The sequence below is a fragment of the Bos grunniens genome, chromosome 1 (genome assembly GCF_055505025.1).
Source record: "Bos grunniens cultivar Pamir isolate PY7600 chromosome 1, Bosgru_T2T1.0, whole genome shotgun sequence".
Taxonomy (NCBI): Eukaryota; Metazoa; Chordata; class Mammalia; order Artiodactyla; family Bovidae; genus Bos; species Bos grunniens.
The window spans coordinates 94,496,171-94,521,008 of record NC_141165.1 but is presented as its reverse complement, the minus strand read 5'-3'; the positions used below and the strand labels follow the sequence as shown (position 1 = coordinate 94,521,008).

The window sequence follows — 24,838 nt, the reverse complement described above, 5'->3', positions numbered from 1 at the left end:
ATACCTAATAAGGACAAGACACCAAGTTAGAGTACTTCTCACATATCCCCATAAATAATTTTTGTAAAATACTCACAAAATATCATTTTATCTCAATTGAGAAAATTTGCTAACTCTAAAATTATCAGATAATTCAAAAATGCTTTTTGTTTGTAAATTCATAGCTCCCTCAGATTTTCTATTATTCTAGTTATAGGCAGGGATAGGGACACAAGTATTAATACAGAAAATCCTTGGGTTTGCTGTAATTCTAATAATATTAAAGGGATAGGATAGACCTAAACCCGGAGAAGGCAATGGCACCCCACTCCAGTATTCTTGCCTGGAAAATCCCATGGGCAGAGGAGCCTGGTAGGCTGAAGTCCATGGGGTAGCTAAGAGTTGGACACGACTGAGCGACTTCACTTTCACTTTTCCCTTTCATTCAATGGAGAAGGAAATGGCAACCCACTCCAGTGTTCTTGCCTGGAGAATCCCAGGAACGTGGGAGCCTGGTGGGCTGCCGTCTCTGGGGTCGCACAGAGTCAGACACGACTGAAGTGACTTAGCAGACCTAAACCATTGTTATTATCAGGTGTTAAGCCTAACTGTTCACAAAAATCACATCCTCCATATATGACAAGTCACCTCTTGGTTCAAAACAAGCTTCTAAATACGACTTCTTCAAAAACTCGCTATGTTAAATAATGTTTAATTCAGAAAAATGCTTCCAGTATAAACACATTTATGGCAATAACCATAATTATAATAATTTGGGGGATACTTACAGTTCTGTAAAAACTGCCACTGGACTACTGGCCTAAGTAACCCCTGAGAGTAACATATCACAGGCATTGACATCAGGCACATACAAAACAAAGTTTTTGAGTTAAGAATAGTGAAATTTCCCTCTTTCAAAATTTTAATAAAAATGTGTATAGTTTATAAAGTAAAAGTGGAAAGTTGTATTCTACATAACTGGAAAACATTATTTTTAATAAGTGGGAAAAAATGGATTAAATGTCTGTGATGCCACTCTACTGTGCAGAATTCCTAAGATCTGGAATTCCTGCTGACAACCACGAGGACTCTAAGAAATGGATAATAAAATGGGAGGGAAGAAGAACTAGGTAGCCAGAATGGGCTCTACTCCATCCTAATTACTTCTTTATTGTTCCACAAACAAATTCTGGGATTCTAATATACAGGATGATCATGTGTCTTAGTTTGCTTTTGACAGTACTGGTTTATACCTATGGTCCCAGTGTGATTATCGACAAAGTTCCCTTTTGCTCTCAGAAGTGTCTTGGTTTAAATGACAAGCTATATGGTCATCCTACCAGTAAGCCATCAGCATTCCTGACCACCCTTCAGAGTACTCTGACAGTAAAATGAATAGATCACTTTATTATCTGTTGCTGTCATTCCTATTATTTAATATCAAGGAAACAGTACTGGTTTGTTGCAGACAGAAATCAATAAAAAGCAATGCTATAAGCTTTCAGGAGGGTGAACAGAACCTCACTGTAGGGAAATAATTTTAGAAGTGAGTAGCATTTTATGTTCACTAAGATCCAGTTGACTGTCCAGACTCCATGGCAATACTACGGCTTTGGTTTAATATTTAGCTAGTAAGTAAAATCTGTATCTACAGAATCCAAAGGCAATGAAAGATGTGTGCCTCTTCTCTGATTCCTTTTACCTCCACGAAATGTAGGGACTGTTATTATTCAGTTGTTCAACCCACAAACTTTTATTAGAAATCTATTACATTTTAGCCCTCTATTTGTCACTATGGCATTTGTAAGAGCCATGGTACTTGCCTTTAAATAGTTCATATTTTAATTGATGATTCAAAACAATCACATGATAACTAAGTATAAAACTATATGACAGTAACTCTTACAAGTGATTTTAAAGGAACAGAATATTGAGTAAAGAACAATTGAAGAATAAAGGTTTGAACTCAGGCCTAAAGGATACAGAGGGCTCCAAAAGATGGAGAGTAAAAGAAGAATTGTGGGAATGAACATATGTACAGATGTTGGTAGCTGAAATTAGACTTTTTTTGAAAGGAAACTTTAAAAAAATAGTTGATAGACATGGTGGAACCATTTCCCAGAAAAGTTAGGTAGGAATATTTAGACTTCATGTAGTAATATATGGTATCGACATTAAAGACCACCCAGGGTCTGCCATCTCCGTTTTAGTAAGGTTTTCCTATACTTCAATATGAGACCATGTCAACATGATGAAAGTTCTAGAGAAGAAAAATATCCAGCCCCCTGTTACTTTCAGTCCTCAAGAACAGATGCAGTGAACAAAAAAAGAAAAAAGTGATCTAAATCTAATAAACTACGTATTAATTTACAACTTAAACATTTTCAGAAGATTTCTTTGCATAACCAAAGAAAGATCTGTCCTGAATCCAAGCTCACATCTCCCAATTCCTTTTCGCTTATTTTCCAAGTACTTAGATGATAACTTTAAGATTCAGGTGTTTAGATCCTTTCAAATATGCAAAGATTATCAGTCTAATCCCCTGTCTTAACGTGCTCTCAACACAGCTTTCATCAAGACTCACTTGTACTATGAAGGTGCTTCCAAGTAAACCTCCCTGTCTCCACCCCCTAAAACCACTCCTTTAAGATAACTGCCAACCTCTCCTTGCCAGATCCATGAATACTTATTGACTGCTATCCAGAAAATACTAATTGATGATGGGCATATTTTAGTATGTGAATCTGTCTTCTCTTTCCTCTTTTAGACTGTGATCACTACAAGGGCAGGAAACTATTTTCTATTTTCTTGCAGCCATCATTATGTATTATTATTTAGCATTTAACGAGAAACAATAGTTCATTGTAGAAGAATATGAATCAGTTTCTCACAGCTGAAAGCAGATAATGACCACAAAAAATAGAAACATTAGTACTAGCCAAAGGGATTAAAAATAAGAAAACTAACTATATGTAAAATTTTGAATCAGAAAATAGTAAGAGAAAATAAACTCTCTAAATAAATGGGCAGACTTAAAATCAATGACTACTGAACAATGGCTAAAACACTCAGTTCATTTTTTCTGCAGTAAACCAAAGAGCAGTGGACAGACAAGAAGGAATGAAGACACCGCTAAAATAGCTATTGATGAAAGGCTGTTAAGAAAATCGTCAGAACAACCGAACATTTATAAATAAGGAGTCCCCTGGTAGAGTTATCGAACGTAGTGTAATGGGACGAACTAGGGGGAATAAGTAGACTTTTGAAAGTGAAATGTGAGGGCAAAGTGAAAGCAGAAAGTTGTAACGTTTTTGAAACAAAATTAATGAACTAGTCTACCAAAGAAATAGTGACTCAGTACAGCCCTATGCAAAATTACTAAATAGTCCAAAATTGTTTCCAGGACCACTTCCAACTCCTTTCCATGGCCATCCTTTATCCACTGCCACATTGTCCTGACCCAACACCCTGACTTTTTGCAGCTATCCTGGCTAACCAGGTTAACAAAGGTAATCTCTTCCTGTCATTTTTTGCCCAGACCTCCCTCTGTTTCCTAAGATAATAGCTAGTTATAGGGTTAAACTAATCAGTGAAGGTTAATGTTGTTTACACATATGTAGTCAGTTAATTTATGACAAAGGAGATAAGAATATATAATGGGGAAAGGGGAGTTTACAAAATATGGAGTTGGGGGTATTAGCATATGTAATAGCATCACACAATTTGCTAGACAGCTACATGCAAAATCATAAATACAATATATAAACTATATTTACAATTGGTAAATACAAATACAAATAAATAAAAACATACACATACACCTTATTTATATACAAATAGATCAAAACAAAAGTTAACTCAAAATGGATCAAACACTTAGATATAAGATCTGAAATCATAAAACTCCTAGAAGAAAACACAGGTGATAAATTCCCTGATATTGGCTTTAGTGATGTTTTTGTGAATCTGACTTCCAAAACAAGTCCAACAAAAACAAAAATAAACAAATAGGGCTACATCAAATGAAAAGGCTTTTTTGAAAAGGCTTTCTGAAAACTGAAGGAAGCTATGAAAAAAATTCAAGCAACCTACTGAATGGCAGAAGATATCCAAATCACATATTCAAAAGGAGTTACGGCAGAAAACAAAGAAGAACTAAAGAAGCCTCCTGATGAAAGTGAAAGAGGAGAGTGAAAAAGTTGGCATAAAACTCAACATTCCTGAAAACTAAGATCTTGGCATCCAGTCACATCACTTCATGGCAAATAGGTGGGAAAACAATGGAAACAGTGTGAGACTTTATTTTGGGGGGCTCCAAAATCACTGCAGATGGTGACTGCAGCCATGAAATTAAAAGACGCTTACTCGTTGGAAGGAAAGTTATGACCAACCTAGATAGCATATTAAAAAGCAGAGACATTACTTTTCCAACAAAGGTCCATCTAGTCAAAGCTTTGGTTTTTCCAGTAATCATGTATGGATGTGAGAATTGCATTATCAAGAAAGCTGAGCACTGAAGAATTGATGCTTTTGAACTGTGGTGTTGGAGAAGACTCTTGAGAGTCCCCTGGACTGCAAGGAGATTGAACCAGTCCATCCTAAAGAAAATCAGTCCTGAATATCCATTGGAAGGACTAATGCTGAAACTGAAACTCCAATACCTTGGCCACCTAATGCAAAGAACTGATTGATTGGAAAAGACCCTGATGCTGGGAAAGATTGAAGGCAGGAAAAGAAGGGGATGACAGAGGATTAGAAGGTTGGATGTCATCACAGACTCGATGGACATGAGTTTGAGCAGGTTCTAGGAGTTGGTAATGGACAAGGAAGCCTGGCGTATTGCAGTCCATGGGGTCACAGAGAATCAGACATGACTGAACTGAATGCAAAAAATAAAAAGAACTCATAAAACTCTTAACAAAAAAATGATCTGAATAGACATTTTTTTCCTAAAGATGACATACATATAGCCAATAAGCATGAAAGAATGCTCAATAGCCCTCCTCATTAGAAAATTGGAAATCAAAACTACAATGAGGTATTATTTCACACCTGCTGGAGTGGCTATTATCAAAACAAAAACAAATAACAAATGTTGGCAAGAATGTAGAGAAAAGGGAACCCTCAGGCACTGTTGGTGGGAATGTAAATTGGTGCAGCCACTCTGAAAAACTGTATGGAAGTTTCTTTAAAAATAAAAAACAGAACTATCATATGATTGAGCAATTCCCCTTCCAGATATTTTTCCAAAGAAAATTAAAACTCTGACTCAAAGAGATATATCCAACCCTATGTTCAATGCAGCATTACTTACAAAAGCCAAGATATGAAGGCAGCCTAGGTGTCCACTTACGGATGAATAGAAAAAGATGTTGTATATATGTACAACAGAGTATTACTCAGCCATAAAAAAGAATGAAATCTTGCCATTTGTGACATCATAGATACCTAGAGTATTATGCCAAATGAAATAAGTCAGATAAATACCACCTTATTTCACTTACACATGGAATCTAAAAATCAAAACAAAAAAGCAAATTCCAGACTCAGATACAGAGAACAGATTCATGACTGTCAAAGGGGAGGGAGACTGGTGCAGGGGAGGCAAATGGGAAAGCGGATCAAAAGATACAAACTTCCATTTATAAAATAAATAAGTCATAGGTAAGTAATGTACAGCCTGTGTAATACAGTCAATATATTAACGTTGTATGGTGACAGAAGGTAATTAGACTTATAGTGATCTTTTTGCAATGTGTGTAAGTGTTGAGTCACTGTGTTGTACACGTGAAACTAACATAATAATGTATGTGACTTATACTTTGATAAGTAAAGGTAAATCTAATTTAATCAATATTCTGTTTAGTGACTCTACACATCAGGCACTGTGGAGGAGGCAGTCATTTACAGGAGAAGCATGGTCATCTCGGCGTTATACAGCTGGGGTGTGATCATATTTAACATAGGCTCCTGGTTTAAATTCTTCTGCCACACTTCAAGGTTTTTGCTATAGAGTATTGACACTTTAGCCAAATGGCTACTGCTACATAGCCTGGCCTAATAAGGTTTAATTTTGCTTTGTTTTTGGCAGTCATATCTCAGATCTTACCTATTGTACTTTTCCCATTACTTGCTTTTCACAAGCCTCCCTAAATGCTCCATAGCTTGCTGGTGTTATTCTAACTGTTGTTTTGTTTTATTGTCTGTAATTATACCATGATTCTGGGTAAAAGAGTAAAGACAGTTATGAGTTTCTTGGCTACACATTTTAAATGACCAGCACAAGCTTTCATGACACCCACTTGCCACAATCGGATTTTTCTAGGAAAAGCTCCAAGCTTATTCATAAACAACCAAAAGTAGTTCTGAACATGAGAGATGAACTGGATGGCAAACTGAATACTTAAAAAGGAAGCTTTCCATAACAAAGTCAGGCAAACAGCTAAAATGGAAAGATAATTTTAAGTGGAAAAATGGTTTGAGTAGTAGTATATTAGGTACAAACCTCTTGTAGACCTGGCAACAGCATCATTAAGCAGTTTGAAGACTAATTTTTTGGCTGTTCTTTGAACTTGGGAAATCTCATTTGAAAGTAAAAGATGATTCTTCAGAGAAACAAAATGCATAGCTATTCTCTGCTTCAAAACAAATTTTCTCTTTCAAAGGACAACTTCAACCTAAAGCAATCAAACTAAGCAAAACATATCACTACATTTTAGTGCTATAGACAAGTCAGGAGAGAAAATTCAAAAGCATGGTCCCTTCCCTCCAGTAACTTACAATACACTCAACCAACTTTTACTGTGGCAAACCAATGCACGAACAATTCACGGTAGAACTGTATTAACTACATACTATACCAGTCCATTCTGAAGGAGATCAGCCCTGGGATTTCTTTGGAAGGACTGATGCTAAAGCTGAAACTCCAGTACTTTGGCCACCTCATGTGAAGAGTTGACTCATTGGAAAAGACTCTGATGCTGGGAGGGGTTGGGGGCAGGAGGAGAAGGGGACACCAGAGGATGAGATGGCTGGATGGCATCACTGACTCGATGGACGTGAGTCTGAGTGGACTCCAGGAGTTGGTGATGGAGAGGGAGGCCCGGTGTGCTGCAATTCATGGGGTCACAAAGAGTCGGACACAACTGAGTGACTGAACTGAACTGAACTGATAGATGTAGAAAACAGATAAGCATATCTCCATTAATATATCATACTTTTATTTAAATATGTATCAATATGAAATAGATAAATGAACAAATGTTCAGTTTTAGGGGTGGGTAGGCTCTGAGGAACTAGAGTTAACGGAGGAGTGTATTCCATGTGCAAGAATGTGCCAGATGGGAATGGAAGATGGACTTATAAGTGGCCAGCATAACAGAAAAGTGGAAGTGTTAGTCGTCCAGTCCTGTCCAGTTTTTGTGACCCCATGGACTGTAGCCTGCCAGGCTCTTCTGTCCATGGGATTTATCCAGGCAAGACTACTGGAGTGGATAGCCATTCCCTTCTCCAAGGGACCTCCCCAACCCAAGGATCAAACCCACGTCTCCTGCATTGGCAGATAGGTTGAGCCATCAGGGAAACCCCAACATAACAGAAGTAAGCTCAAATGGTGGGAGAGGCTGGACAGTAGGAAGAGCACATGCACATTTCTTCTAATTATGTTTACTTTCCCAAAAAAAAAAGAACTCCTGAGCACAAATTTATTTTACTATAATGATAATTAAATTATTCTAGGAGCCTGATGGGCTGCCGTCTATGGGGTTGCACAGAGTTGGACACAACTGAAGCAACTTAGCAGCAGCAGCAGGATAATAGTTTAACAAGCTTAAGGATATGAGCACCCAAAATAGCACAGCAGGAAAAATAATATGACTATAATTGACTCAGTCATCTTTTACTTTAATTTTTATTAATTTGCTTTCTTGATTCCAATCTTTCTCCTCCTTTTTATTTCTCTTAGTCTCATCAGCTTTTATCTCATTGGGTTATTACTTGAGTCACACCTTCAAATTTCTCTGTGAACTCCAATTTCTTCATAACTACCTACTGTATTTGCCAAGGTTTTCTGTTTTCAGTCTTCTCTGATCTGCAGATCCTTCACTCATTAACATTCAAAATGCATAGCTTCAATATTTCAACTATGCAACATACACACAGAATGCTGGCCTAGGAAAGAGGCAGGTGTTCCATACCTGTGTTGGGTACTCTGATCTGTATGTTGATCTCCTTGCTTCAGCCATTATAATGGAGTCCTAAAATGCTATTTGACCTACATGTGGTTGGTGACAGTCCAGAAGATATTCATGATTCTCCAAAGCTACATACTCATATACCAAAAAGACATCAAAAGAGATAATGCAGTCTTATCTGCATCTTTATTAACATTATCTTCATCCATGATTTACATAACAATCTACCATCCATTCATAATCTATTAATATTTCTAATCCTTTTGCCTTTGGATATAACAAAGTCCTTCAATTCACTGCTTAAAGATTAAAGCAGCTCTGTGGTGCTATGGAAAAATGTAATGGAACTTGAAATCAGAAGACCCATAATTCAATCTTCACCTTCTATTTTAAGAGCTCAGGAAAGCCATTCAAATTATCTTACTCTGAGTCCTCATCTATAAACCTACTAGAAAAAAAAATTGTTGCATCATCTTACAATTGTAATATCAAATGAGATAAGAACATCAGAACATTCAAAAATTTTGATCAACACATCTGGGTTTAAGTTTTGATATTTGCTAACTAAACTGTAGTCTATCCTCATTGGCCTTCTCTAAATATTTTATAGATTTTTATCTGTTTTCCTTTTGAGATGCAATGACCAAACAGATTTGAATGCCCAAAAGAGAGCCTGACATGTATTGGGTTCTCAATTAGCATTGTTTGACAAATGTGAGACTAAATAGCTCACATTATAAAATATCACTTAATTCAAGATTAATGTTCCTGTGTGTCTATTTTCAATCCACTTCTTTGTGAATTCACAAATGTTATCTCAAAGAATGGTCTATAAAAAGCTCTATCTTTTATAAGATGAACAGATAACTCAATTAATTTTTCTATAAGTATGGCCTTTATTATTTTTTCCTAAGTGAATTACCTTTCATTGCCCACACTGAATATCATCTACCACTTTTCTGCCCACTCATGCAGGCTGGCAAGTTCTCCCTGCAGTTTATCTCCATCTGCTTGGCATTTCACTACCTGGAAGAGCTTAGTGTCATCTGCAAACTTGGATAATTCACCATGCGTTCCCCTTTCCAAATCATTTATGAAAATGTTAAATAAGACAGGTTCCAGGGCCAATCCCCAAGAAACCAAACTGTTTTTCACTTTTCCATTCAGAGGAGGTCTTATTTATTTCTAGACTATGTTTTTTCTTTCCCCTTGATAAAATAAGCTTTGTATAATCACTATATATGGATATACATATATGTTTCTTCTAGGTACTAAAGCAACTTAAAGTTTGGGGCTATAAAACTACAGCATACCTCAGAAATATGTAGGTTGGGTTCCAAACCACAGCAATCAAGCAAACAGCCCAATAAAGCAAGTCACATGAGTTTTTGGTTTCCCAGTGCATGTAAAAGCTAGGTTATGCTATAGTCTATGAAGTACGCAATAGCATTATGTCTAAAAAGTGATGTACACACTTTTATTAAAAAATTATTCATTGCTGGAAAAAAAAAGCTAACAATTATCTAAGGCTTGAGCAAATCATAGCATTTTTGCTGGTGGAGAATCTTGCCTCTATGTTGATGGATATTGACTGATTAAAGTGGTCCTTACTGAAGGTTGGCATGGCTGTGGCAATTTCTTTAAATAACCTAACAAAGAAGCCTGCCATACTGACTCACTCTTCCATTCATGGGTATTTCTCTGTAGCATGAAATGCCTTTTGATAGCATTGTAGAACTTCTCTCAAAATTGGAGTCAATCCTCTCAAAATCTGCTGCTGCTTTATCAACTAAGCTTACCTAATATGTAAAATTCTTCATTGTCACTTCAACAGTCTTCACAGCATCTTTACCAGGAATAGATTACATCAAGAAACCACTTCCTTTGCTTATCCATTAAAGCTGTAACCTAAGATGGCAGCAATAAAGTAACATCCTTAGGCTCCTCCTTCCAATTCTAGTTCTCTTGCTATTTCTACCACATCTGCAGTTATTTCTCTCACTGAAGTCTTGAACCCTTCAAAATGACCCATGAGTACTGGAATCAACTTCTTCCAAATTCTTGTTAATGCTGTTATTTTGACTTTCCATGAATCACAAATGTTCTCAACGGCTTTTAGAATGGCGGTTCCTTTCCAGAAGGTTTTCAGTTTACTTTGCAAAGATCTATCACAAGAATCAGTACAGCAGCTAGAGCCCAAGGACATATATTTCTTAAATAAGACTTGAAAGTTAAAATTACCTCTTGATCCATGGGCTGTAAAATGGATGTTGTATTAGCAAGCATGAAAATAACATGAATCTTGTTGTACATCACCATCAGAGCTAGCTGTTGGATGACCAGGCTAGTTGTTACTGAGCAGTAATATTTTGAAAGGAATCTTTTATCTGAGAAGCAGGTCTCAACAGTGGGCTGAAAATACTCAGCAAACAATGATGTTCATAGATGTGCTGTCATCCAGGCTTTGTTGTTCCATTCATAGAACACAGGCAGAGTAGATTCAGCATAATTCTTAAGGGTCCTAGGATTTCTGAATGGTAAGTGAGCACAGGCTTCAACTTAAAGTCACTAGCTTTATTAATCCTTAACAAAAGAGACAGCCTGCCCTATGAAGTCAGACACTGACTTTTCCTCTTTAGCTATGGAAGTCTTAGACGGCATCTTCTTCTGATATAAAGCTGTCTTACCTACATTGAAAATTTGTAAATTCAATGTAAATCTTATCTACATTGAAAATACTCTCAGCATCTTATCTTAGCTAGATCTTCAGGGTAACTTGTAAGAGCTTGTCCATCAGCACTTGCTGCTTCACCGGGCACTTTTACAATATGCAAATGGCATCTTTCCTCAGCTTCGTGAACCAAGCTCTGCTAGATTCAAACTTCCCTTCTGTAGCTTCCTCGCCTCTCTCAGCCTTCAAGTGAAGAGAGTTAGGGCCTTGCTGTGGATTTTTCTTACAGCAACACTATGGCTGTCTTAATCTTCTATCCATACCACTAAGATCTTCCCCACATCAGTAATAAGGCTATTTTTTGTTTTCCTTTCTTAACATTTGCGTGTTCACTGGAGCAGCACTTTTAATTTCCTTCAAGAAATTTTCTTTTGCCTTCAGAACTTGGCTCATTATTTGCTACAAGAGGCCCTGCTTTTGGCTTATCTTGGCTTTTGACATGCCTTTCTCACTAAGCTTAATCATTTCTATCTTTTGATTTAAAATCAGAGATGTGCAACTCTTCTTTCACTTGAACACTCAGAGGTCATTGTAGGATTATTAATTGACTTAATTTCAATATTCTCACGTCTCAGAGAATAGGGAGGACTGAGGAAAGAAATGGAGAAACCACCCGTCAGTGGAGCAGTTAGAACACACACAACATTTATCAATTTAATTTATCACCGTATATGAGTACAGTTTGTGGCACCCCAAAACAATTAGAATAGTAACATCAAATATCACTGATCAAAGGTCACCATAACAAATAAATTAATAATGAAAAATGTTTAAAATATTGTGATAATTACCAAAATGTAACGGAGATATGAAGTAAGCAACTGCTGCTGAAAATATGGAGCCCATAAACTTGCAGGATCCAAGGTTACCACAAACCTTCAATTTGTAAAAAATATGAAGTAACTATGAAGAGCAACAAAGCAGAGCACAAGAAAACAAGGTATGCTTGTATCAGAGATGTGTGCCTTCCATAAAACCCTAGGGGACAAAGAACTTGAGTAACAATAAGGAAGCTGAACATATAGGACTCTGTACCCTTCAGACTCAATTTCCAATAAAAGCATTTCCATTTTCGTCTGTTTTTATATGTGAAGACATCAATTTGTGGGCAAAAATGAGAATCAGTCCAAAAAAAAATTTTTTTAGTTTTAAATCTACTAGTCCAGAGAGAAAGCTCTGGAATCAGGATCCCAAGATTTGAGCTTTCCTCTATACTCTTTTATGCACTACCAGTGTATTCTTAGTTGTTATTTAGTCACTAAGTCATGTCCAACTCTTTGTGACCCCATGGACTGCCTGCCAAGTTCCTCTGTCCACGGGCTTTCCCAGGCAAGAATGCTGGAATGGGTTGCCATTTCCTTCTCAAGGGGATCTTTCCAACCCAGGGACTGAACCTGTGTCTCCTGTACTAGCAGGCAGATTCTTTACCACTGAGCCACCAGAAGTCACCTAAGCTTGCTTACATTCTGCTTCTGAAGCTGTAGAGTAAGGAAAATAAGGTTTGCCTTGTCTCTCTTGCCCAAGTTGTGAGGATATACATACACGCTCACACATAGACACACATACATATACAGAAAATGACCAGTGCACCTATAAACTAATCAGTTTAAAGCTATTCTAGCATTATTCTAAGATAGTAATAAAATCCCTCTCTTTAATTTTTGAAGACTGAAACTAGAAGCAGGGAAAAGGGTGAACTCAGTTTCTCTCATGTAACAAACACGTCCTCCAGCGTTCCCGTTGTTATGAACCAAACTGTGTCTCTCTCCAAAATCCATATGCTGGAAGCCCTAGCTGCCAGTGTGACTATATTTGGAGATAGAGCCTTTAAAGGTTAAATCAGGTCATGTGGTGGGGCCCCAATCCATTAACTAGTGATCTTTTAAGAAGAAGAAACACCAGGAATGCCAGTACACACAGAAAAGGCCACTTGAGGACAGAGTGAAGGTGCTCATCAGCAAGCCAAAGAGAGATGCCTCAGAGGAAACCAGCCCTGCCAACATCTTGACCTTGGATTTCCAGAACTGCAGGAAAATAATTTTCTGTTTGAGCTACAGAGTCTGTGCTATTCTGTCATGATATCCCTAGTCTGTGTTCTCATTAGAGCTCTTTGTCTTTGTGCTCAAAATTGAAAGGAACCTGAATATCAGGGAGGTTAAGGGTACTCCCCAAGGTCATACCTCTAGTAATCATGGGTCTGGAGTTGAAATCCAGGTCCATCTGACTCTCAAGGCCATGAATTTTCTTCTGCCAATAGCTTTAGCGCTTGCCACTAGCTTACTGAAAAGACAGTTTTCCACTCCTCAAATAATAATGTTTGTCAAGCTATGTATATTCTCCTAAAGGTGATTGCAGAATATATCATTTGAGACCTGGATGGACTTAGTAAAATAACACCCATCAACTTCCCCCTCTACTCCTAACTGACAACAAAAATGGGATAGTTTTAAGATAAAATAAACAAACTAAACTCCTAAACTATTTTACAATGCTTTTATCTTCATTTTGTTTTGTTTTATTGTTAACATAAGTCACATTCACTGTAAAAATGGAAACAATACAAAAATATGTAAAATGTTAATGGACAATTACTTCGGAGGTTTTCAGTTTTTCACTATTATAAAAAGTTCTATGTATTATTTGCAATTTCATGTAACTAGATATTTAAGAACCTGGAGAAGTAAAACTGTTCAGTTAAAGAGTATGTGTACGTTAAATTTTAAGATATTTTCAGATTGTCTACTAAAACCTCTCAAGCTCTATCTCCAGCCTCTAAGATCTCCACAGATTTCACCCAGAACAAAGTGCTCTACTAATTTTAAAAATGCTATTTCCTACAGTTTTCTTTGTAAGAAAATGTTGACACATCCTGAGCATATACCCAGGATATTTCACATTCTTAGAACATAAAACATAATACAATTTAAATGCTATCTGTATTTAGAATTATGTTTAAAATTAGTATTAAAGAAAAAAAGCAGTCCCACATTCCTATTATATTTGGAAATAACCTATCTCCACAAACCTTGAAATAGTGAAGGCTGACTCATCACAACTAATCAATAAGCTTAATAAAAGTAAAGCAAAAATGTGGATTGAAACTGATAAGGCAGTATGTGGCAGACTGCAGCAGACACTATTAGCAACCTGCCCAATATCTATTCTCTCTTCCTCCTATCAAAACCTTGATTATGCTCAGGGCAGTTATGTGCTTGCGGGAATAAAGTCTCACTTTCTAGCTTTCTAGTGTGGCCATCTGACACACTTCCAGGCACAGAGAAGGGAACAGGTATCTACTATGGACTCCAAAAAGGTTTTTACTTTTGCTGATAGAAAAAATAGATTTCATTTGCACTGACGTCACTCACCCTACCCTTTCTCCACCATTGCCTTCATCCTCTGAATATGAATATATTGCATGAAAATACCATAGCCATTTCTATAAACCCAAAGAGAAGAAACATGAGGGAAAGGCTGTGAGAACTACAGAGGTATTAGACTGAATATTCTCCAGCACAGGCCTCTTAATATTTGATTTAAAATATATTTAAAATGTATACAGTTCGTCTTTGTTTTAGTTACTGAATTGTTTTGGTACTTGAAGATGTAGACGTGACTAACCATGCATATATTACATTAGAAATGTAGATATGGTAAATAAAAGTTTTAAAGCTGAATTCCAATAAGCCTTGATTTTAAGAAAAGAGGTGAATGAAGGTGGTGGATTATCTTTTAAGAAGATGGTAGCCTTTGGTTTGAAAGCAATATGATTAAAAGAAAAGAGGCTGAACTTTGGGATCTGACATACCTGGATTAACATTTCATTTCTGCCATTTTCTACCTCCTGGGATGGGGAGGGAAGCATGATTTCCTCACAGATAATTTAAACATGTTCACAAAAGTCTTACAGGTTTCTTCTCTAGATTCCATGTAATGATCACATAAAAGGTAATCAACACACATTGATTCTCTTCTTTCATTCAAAACTGACAAGTTTTGTATAAAAAGCAGCCTTGATCTGCTTCTCAGGAGATAATACAATTTCTCATTCTTCACTGGTTTATGGAAAAATGAAAACAACAAGAAAATAAGCTGATATAGGACTTTTTAATCTGAGGACTTTTTAATATCTTTTACATATTTCAGGATGTAGTGTAGGGACAACAATGATTCAACTCAGCTCTTAAACCTTATAGTGGTGCATCCCAAGTAGCTAAAAAACAATGCTCACCATGAAGGACTCTGCGATTCTGCAAGATCCTGGCCTAGAGCATTACATTGGGTTCACTCTATCACACTTACCAATGCAGGAAATATTAATAAGGGGGAAAAGCAGAAATGGTAACTGTTTGTTTTTTAGAACTCTATAAGAATGACTTAACTGAGATTTTTTAAAAGGATAATAATATGGTCTTTTTTAAAGAAGGTGAAAGTGAATGATCATGTTCATATCAAAAGGACAAATTCTATAGTTATTCAAGGTTGACAGTTCTGCTGGTTCATCTAAAATAAAAGTATGTATTTTCTGTTTGCCTTGCAATCAAGAACCATGTTTGTACCAAAACCCACTGAATCATACATGTTAAATGGGTGAATTGTGAGATATGTGAAATAGGTATCAATAAAACTGTATACAACAACAAAAAATTTTTTTAAATATTTGTAGAATATATTTGATTAGATTTAGCAATATGTAATTAGAAAGCTAAACAAGGGCTTCCCTGATGGCTCAGATGGTAAAGAATCTACATGCAAGGTAGTAGACCCAAAGAAGGGAATAGTTACCCACTCCAGTATTCTTGCATGGGAAATCCCATGGACAGAGGAACCTGGCAGGCTGCAGTCCATTGGGTCAAAAAAGAGTCAGACACAACAGCAACTCACTTTTGCAGTTTCATTTAGCCTATTAAAATATTTCTTAAAGTTTGTTCTAAGAAACCTCAGTCCCTCAGGATGCTATGGGAAATTCTCCAGTGTTTAAAAGATTGGGAAATACTATAGAATGCATAGCTCCATTGGAGATTTAAATAATATGAATGCATTATTATAAGCTCTAAGAAGCCTCACCTCTGAGGAAACTAACATTTAGCTGAGTCAAAAGTCCAGGATTTTTCCAAATGTCTTTGACCATGAAAGCTGTTCTCCAAGTAATACCTATTAACCTCCCACACAAAGAATGCTGTTTGAGATACACTTCAGAAGTTGCTGATGTCTAGTATAGAGTGTGGTAGCCATATAACTATAGTGATACCTATAAAAGCAGAGTAATGTGAAACATATTCTGCTGTCCCCTCAGTCTGTCCATACAGTCAGATAGGTAATTAAGCTAGGATAGATGGCTTACATCCACTTGTATTAAAGGAGAGAGACTGAGGTTGAGATTTTTTTTTTTCCAGCTCTAGATTTGTACACTCTATTGAACTTACTATTATGTAGAGGAAAATGTTAGCATACATACACAGGTATTTACATATGCATACATGCATATACACACATACCCATATATGCACATACTATATATAACAATTTAGGGATACAGAACATTGCAGTATATTACATATTTTGAGATTCTTCTCTCTGCCAGTAGTTACACATTGATAAAGAAGAGAATATATAACTTTGGTGTTCTAAACTCCAGTGTGCAAGAAAGAGGAGGGTAGTAAAAAACAATTTCCCAAAACAACATGTTTCTCCTAAAATACATCAACTTCTAAACTGAATAAAGAACATCAAAATGGAAACCTTAGCATTATCTGAAGTGATGAGCTGTAATTTTAATTATTCCCTGAAATCTGTGTTTCCTCTGAGAGTAAGGTGTGGTAAAAGAAGACGATATATATGAGACTTTACTCAAGTGTGAATTGTTAAGTAAATTCTGGTGTAGGGAAGCAGCTGTGCTGCTGTTCTACATAAGATTTTTATTTATTATTTTATGTTACATAATAATTACCAATGGATTCTCTACTATGGGTCAAAACACTAGCTGAATAGTGAGAAGAATTTCCTTTTTGTTTTTTAAGAAAAGATAATCATTATCACATGGGAGTTTGTAATTTAATTAGAAAGACAAGATATATGCCCATAAAGCAGGTAACAACACAAAAGAGATATGACTAAGTACCATGATAAATGATGAATGATAAAGGGAGCAGGAGCCATAAAAGGATTCAAGAAGAAAGGTTCCACTATTTTGACAGATATAAAACATCCTAAATTATAAAATCAACCTGATTTAAGTGGATTTACTTGTTGTCTTCACTTTGTATGTGTACGGTGCTACAGAACTGGGACTCTGCTCACCAGGTGGCGGGAGAGAGAACAGAACAAGCCATTCTGGCTCTGCCACCTCCCTAATGGCTCCTGCTGCAAAACAGGTGACAGTGTGTATGTATCTGCTGCACCATTTGTATTTGCATTGTGGCTGAATATTTTGAGATTGAGATGCAAGAACTGTGAAAATACCTTGTCTCATTATCTAAACTTTCAGTCTGAGGTTTATCCATCCCTGAACAATCAGGGCCCAGCGCTGAAAGTAAAGATGTATCTACATAAGCACAAATTGTAACAATAAAACTCTGCATTTCTGAAACAACTTCTATTGAGATAGCTCATCCTCAGCACTGTTTACAAGCACTAATTTAACCTCACAAGAGAAAGATAATTTGCAAGAAATAGGTTAACTGTCTGGTTTGAGAAAACGCAGTTCCTAAAGTCATTACGAAGTACAGGATACTCACTGCCAGCTAGTGCTTTGGCACAAGCAAAAAACACTTGAATTCCTTTCTAAATTTTACTTTCAAACACTGACATACTGTCATCATAATAAATTATAACATGCCATCAGTAATGATACAGAAAAATAATCCAAAAAATCTTTTCTTATGGCCCCTGTCTTATTACTATCATTCACAATCTTTTCCTGGTAAAGTTTTTCTTCTATGTGTCAGGATTCACTGCCATGAAAATCATTATTTGAAGAGAATAATGTTCAAATGTGAAAAACTGTTCAAAGATAGGATGAAAACATGAGGAAGGTCTAAGACCTCACAGACAGACTTCTTCATTAAATGTATCCTCTAGCTTCTTAATGAAAGTAGTGATCATCAGCAGATGAGAGACAACAATGGTGGGTCAGGAAAAATTTGGTAACATTTCTCTTCACTAGTGCTCCTGATGGAAGCCAACGGAAATAAAAATTAGAAGGTCCTACAGAATGTACTTGGAGAAGGCAATGGCACCCCACTCCAGTACTCTTGCCTGGAAAATCCCATGGATGGAGGAGGCTGGTGGGCTGTAGTCCATGAGGTCGCTAAGAGTCGGACACAACTGAGTGACTTCACTTTCACTTGTCACTTTCATTCATTGGAGAAGGAAATGGCAACCCACTCCAGTGTTCTTGCCTGGAGAATCCCAGGGACGGGGGAGCCTGGTGGGCTGCTGTCTATGGGGTCGCACAGAGTCGGACCCGACTGAAGCAAATTAGCAGCAGCAGCAGCAGCATAGAATGTACTGAAGCAGACAGAAAGTGTAGTTCTATGGGAGGGAATAGCAAAGAGCAATTATCCTCTACATGTGAAAAGCATTATTATTCATCTTTTTGTTCATTTACATAAATATGCATTTTCCATAATCAAGGCACAATTCTAGGTATAGAGTCTGAAATCTGTAAGCCAAAAGAGAAATAACAGAGGATATATATATATATATACACACACACACATATATATCCTCTCTCTATATATATATATACACGCACACACACATACACATATATATATAATCCATTTATTCAACACATCTGGAGCATCTATAATAGGCATTACCAGAGTTTCTTAAACAGTACCACTGCTTTGTAGGTATCATGGGAAACTTTAGAATTTAGCCAGGGTATTTTTTGGTTGTCAAAGAAACTAGAGGAACTCCTGGTATTTACTGGATAAATACCCAGAGACACTAGACATACAACATTTAGGATGGTCTCAAAGAAGAATGGTCCTGATCCTGCATGACTTTCAAATAAATATCCTACTATACATTTATGTGGCTAAGAAACTGGTTTATAATTGAGATGAGAACCTACCTCTGTATTGTATATGCTGTGCTCTTTGTGACCCCTTGGACTGTAGTCCTCCAGGCTCCTGTCCATAGGGATTCTCCAGAATACTGGAGTGGGTTTCCATGCCCTTCTCCAGGGGATCTTCGCAACCCAGGGATTGAACCCAGGTCTCCTACATTGCAGGTAGATTCTTTACCATCTGAGCCATCAGGGAAGCTGAGGAATACTGGCGTGGGTAGCCTATCCCTTCTCCAGGGGATCTTTGAATCAAACTGGCTTCTCCTGCATTACATATGGATTCTTTACCAGCTGAGCTACCAGGAAGCCCTGTATATATTGTACAAAGAATGATTTACACAGTTTTAACAAATACTGAATTCTGAGTGTAAATATGTTATCAAAGAAATAGTTTATATAATTCAATTGGGAATTTACCAACATGCAGTCATTATTTTGGAAAATCCCAACATCAAAGGCTATGCCATGGCATTTGAGTCAACAAAACAACGTGGTGTGTCCTACTGAATGTGCCATGGCCAAGTGGTGCCAGGCATACACATATATATTTAACGTATGTACTTTATCACATCTCATGAAGTCATGCTCGAGCATTTACCTATTGAAATACACGGTGTTTTATTGCAGTTAATTACATGTTCTTTCTATTACAGTGAATTATTGACTTTTTAAAAAATTGTGTGTGTGGGTAGGTTATATTATATACTAAATTCAATTCAGGATAATAAAGGTATATTACATTTAGTTGTTATAAATAAATATATATATTTATAAACAGTATTAAATATTTGTTATAAATAACACTGAATATTATCAAAAAGTAGGTGAGCCTATGGTACACCCTAGAGATAATTGTGGATGTGGTCCTTTTCTTCACATGCAGACAGTCTGGTTTAAAGAAAAAGTATCATACCAATGAGCACAAAGATAAATGTAAAATCACTAACAGTTCTAAGTGTTCAAAGGAAAAGGTGACCATGAATTGAAAGAATAGCAATGGAGGGCATAATCTGAATGGTTTAGGATTTGGGGATGCTTCTCTAAGCAAAAAGAAAGACCCACAAGAAACATCCACAAGATGACCCAGAAAGAAAGACCCACTAGAAAACCCACAGGTTGTCTAGACCCACAAGCTGTCTAGGGAATACACTGTAAGCAGAGGGCAGAGAATGTACAAATACATGTAATCAATATGTACAAGAGAAGAAATAAGTTAAATCAAGTTGAAGAATCAGGAAACATACAAAGGAAGAAGCAGTTCTCCATGTCCCTCATTCTTCCATGTATAATTCCTCCACCTCACAAAGTGCATGTGCCTTTAAAGGTGATTCAAATCTCTGCTCAGGATCTATTTAACAGAGCTCAAATTTCTCCTGAGAAGGAAGAAATATAAAGCATCACTAGAGTGTATGTACCTTGCTTAAATGCCCTAAGATAGATGAAAGTATTCTAATGTTTTCTCTAAGTGAATGCCATCTGAATTGACAAATTGGGATTTCTACTCTGTACTCCACATTCCACATGGTTTTGCCTAAATGCTGAAGCAAATGTCCCTTTGCCTAAGGAGTGAAAATAACAAAGTCAAGCAATATGCACCTGGGCTCCCCTTGGATCACTCAATCAAAGAAAATACTAAGTAGTGCTGTTTTCATAGCTACCATTGTGGGGACACTTTGGTGTTAAGAGAGAGAACATGAGGCTAATTTCTATTCTCACAATGCAGTGGAGAAAATTCACTGAGGAAGATTTGTCTCACGATCTACAAATGTACAGGAGGTGATGCCAAACACCACAAGGCTTCTTTACAAGAAGTGTTTACAGGAGAGGAAACCATCTAGTTCTTGAGGCCAATCATCTTCCCCTTTTGTAATCTCTCACTCACTTGAGGTGGAGACATGAGGAAAATGCAGTCAACTGGAGACCTTTCTGTGAATTTCTTTTCTAACCGTGGAGTAATTCAGAAAAATGAAGGAGAGCCCACTCATAGGCTCTCGGCCAACAGCATTTTTCCCTTTTTTACTACTTCTATTTCATTTGTAACAGAAGAAGAAGGAAACATATCCTTATCTGATTCCAGGTTGGATAGAGTCTTTAGGAAAAGATCTGACTAGCCACGATGTTCTTGACACAGGTTAACTGAGTTAGGAGGAACCTATTTCTTATACCCCCTTTGCCACCATTATCTTCCTTTCATTAGTCAATTGATCCCATTGCTTTTGACCTAATATGTCAGGGAAACAAGAATTAGAACCTTGACCTATTTCTTTGGAAAGGCTGTAAATCTTTACTTCAAAAATTAATCCTATGAGACAAGGAATTGCTATGCCACTTTCTAGATTAAAGAAGCTTCTTGGTGGACTTTAAAACAATAATTTTGAATTGTATATGATATAGATCTTGGAAAAATCTTCAACTTGACTGGAATCTGGGTAGGAATGTGTTTCTGAAAATATTCAAAAATAGAAACTAAATAAAATCCTGTTTCAGTAGGACCTCCATAAAATATATTTCTTCATTTTCAGAAGTCGTGTTGTGTTGTGTTTAACATTTGTGAAATGTGAAGTATAAACTCCGAAGTTCCAGTCTATGGCCCCAGTGTGGGAGCCAGTCACATGAATAAAATAGCGCCTGTAGATCCTGGAGAAAAAAATTACACTAAACTTTAAGAGGTTCTGCAACGTCTCTTCAGGTGAATGTAAAGACAAGTATGTGGATCTATGAACAACATGACAGGGTCAGTCTACTGCTGCTTAGAAAACTCTGGGCTTGAAAGCATCTATTCTCGATACAGAACCTTGAAACCATTTTTAAGTCCTAGTCTGCAATATTCCTGGACTGTGTCTTAGGTGGAAATCTGTATTTGGATTGCAGATATTCTATCTGGTGACGTGGAATTGAGAATGTAGACTTTAGGATTAGGATGCAGACTGTGTGGTCCATAGGTTGGTAATGCATAAAGGCCAAGAGAGAACATTTAGGCTTCATGTTAACAAGACCTTCAACCCACACTGGTCTTCTAAAACCACTGACCCAGAGCATTTCTTTGGGAAGAATCCAGTAGGAATGGAGGCCTCCATCTGCTTGGCCTCCTGATGTAGCGTTTACTTTGTTACAAGCAAAACGTTGCTAACACCATGAGTATGAGTCCAGATGCTTCGTATCTTCTATACCATGAACATACAGGGCTCTTGGTCTCTCACACTGTGAATGTGCACTATTCTAGAAAGTGTCCTAACAGTCACATTCCTGGGGGAGGATCATCACCAGAAAACAGGTCTGAATAAAATGCTTCACTTGGCCACTCCGTTTGAGGCTTCATATTAGAAACTTAGTTTGCCAACACTAGCAAAATTGATGTCAATCTCTGCAGTCACGTATCTTCACGTTAGATTTAATCAGCCATATAATCATGAATATGCACTCATAAAAACAGCAAGTCAATGTAAATATTGCAAGTGGATCCCCACATCTAAGCTCCTTCAATACACCTGACAACATTCTTGGAGAGGGTCTGTTAATTCACATTTCCCCACCTTGTTCTTCTTTTGATGATGCCAGGGACTTCCTGCACTAGCCCCAGGCAATTATGTCTGCTGCTGCTGCTGCTGCTGCTGCTGCTGCTAAGTCGCATCAGTCCTGTATGACTCTGTGGGACCCCATAGACGGCAGCCCACCAGGCTCCCCTGTCCCTGGGATTCTCCAGGCAAGAACACTAGAGTGGGTTGCCATTTCCTCTCCAATGCATGAAAGTGAAAAGTGAAAGTGAAGTCACTCAGTCGTGTCCAACTCTTCACGACCGCATGGACTATAGCCTACCAGGCTCCTCCGCCCATGGGATTTTCCAGGCAAGAGTACTGGAGTGGGGTGCCAGTGCCTTCTCTGCAATTATGTCTGAGTTGCCTGCAATGAAAGCATATCCTTAAGGCTAAATAGAATTGAAAAGCAGCTGCTTAAGATTTTCTGAATGTTGTGAAAACACCTATATAACTCATTTCTAGAAATGTGTATGTTAAAACCCATTATAAATGTATACAGAAATCCACCAAAGTACCATCTCTCTGGTCACGTGGGCTTCCCAGGTAGCTCAAAGGTAAAGAATCTGCCCGATAATGAGGGAGACTTGCAGACATGAGTTCAACCCCTGGACAGGGAAGACCCTCCAGAGAAGGAAATGGCAAGCCACTCCAGTATTCTTGCCTGGAATATCCCATGAACAGAGGAGCCTGATGGGCCACAGTCACCAGAGTAGCAAAGAGTCAGACACAACTGAACAACTGAGCATGCACGCATGCACATACACATATCCACAAATTTTCTGTAAATGGACACATTTTTCCAGTCTTCAGATTGATCGGATACTTAGAAGAGACATTAATAATGCTTAAAGACTCTTCCCACAAGGATTACCCATATGGGGTCTGGATAATGATGAAAGATGGCTTTAAAGTAAAAATCTTGTTTGGTGTCTCAAACAAGTCACTGTTGAGATCAGAATCAAAAAGATGGGTGAAATTACTTTATCTTGCTGGGATGCTCCCTCAAGAAGATGTAGCACCTACTAATATTAGTATTCCAACATGTTTCTCTTTCAATATTTAATGTTTTCAAAAGGAAAGCAGAGAAAATTAAATCCCCAAGCTCTTTACTACCACTGACACAGATCCAGTTGTGGCTAATATATTTTTAACAAGACACTGTAAAAAAAATCATCAGCTAACCCTCAGACAACAAAGTATACTTTGGTTACTTAATCGCAGAAACAAGTAAGAAAAATATCTGACTGTCATCTTCATGTTAAAACCTGTCATCAATTCTTAAATAAGTCACACAGACTTCTTCTACAGGATGTCCATTTCTAAGGATAATGTGGTTTGTTGTTATGGAATTGATGGAGCCCTATCTAGGGACCAATTTTATTCAATATTTTCAGTGATCATCCTGGGAAATCAGGAAAGAACCTTGAAGACATTATTAAATACATTCTGCTGTCCTGAAATACTATCCCTGTTCAACAGATGGTAAATGTGTTCAGAGGTCCTAGTTGCAGTCATTCAGGAATTGCTGTATGCCAATCATTCAGTTCCAGGAGCAAACACTCTATTAAGATATGCAGGAGATCATGGGCCTCAGCTCAGCCTGCACAATCATCTGGACTGACAGTCAGGCTAGAGCCACTTGGGTCTGAAGGAAATCTAGCGAAAGAGAAACTTTATGATGGGCACATATTGAAAACAATCCTGAATTCAGCTTTAGTCAAAGGACACTTAGCATTATATTAGAAAACCCAATATAGCAATTACGTACACTTCTTAGGGATCCAGCCCAGTACTACAGATCATTTATTTACATATATACACATTTTAGCAACAGTTTACAATTTACCTCATAATGATGGTCCTCTTAACTCTATAGTAAGTAGAACACAGGCTGATTCCAGACAATAGTTATCAGCATCATTTCTCAGAGAACTTAGACCAGTATTAACAAATTTCAAGCACAGAAATTCTAAAAGCTCTTACTGCTGAACTTCAGCTCAGCATCTGAACAATGGACAGAGGGAAATACACAGACAGTTGCTCCATGATGTTTATGTGTGGTTAGAGGGAGCAGAGATTATTAGCAAGAAGAGGGGAAATAGGCAAAGCGATGATGAAGCAGGGTAACATGGTTCTTGGGGGAGGGGGAAAGAAAAAAAGATTAACTCCCTTAGAAACTGCATTCTGGTAGACTTTTTGCTTGTGTGTTTAACAAAGGCAGAAATCAAGGTGTGAAATAAAAATGAAGGAAGGAAGGACACACATCCATTTATCTTCTCTTCTTCTTTACCTAATAATTTACAGCCATCCATCCACAAAGCCAACT

General features: G+C 37.3%; 1 long non-coding RNA gene across 6 annotated transcripts in view; it reads right to left on the bottom strand.

The window, feature by feature from the left end:
• LOC147379953 (uncharacterized) overlaps positions 1–24,838 on the bottom strand; it is a 759,110-nt gene that overhangs the window by 706,310 nt on the left and 27,962 nt on the right. Inside the window, exon 2 of one of the 6 annotated variants that reach the window (XR_015134361.1) lies at positions 8,339–11,490. The exons of the other annotated variants lie outside the window; for them this stretch is intronic. This is a non-coding gene — a long non-coding RNA (uncharacterized LOC147379953). Of the gene's footprint in view, positions 1–8,338; positions 11,491–24,838 lie in introns of those variants that run through there. 6 annotated transcript variants of the gene reach the window in all.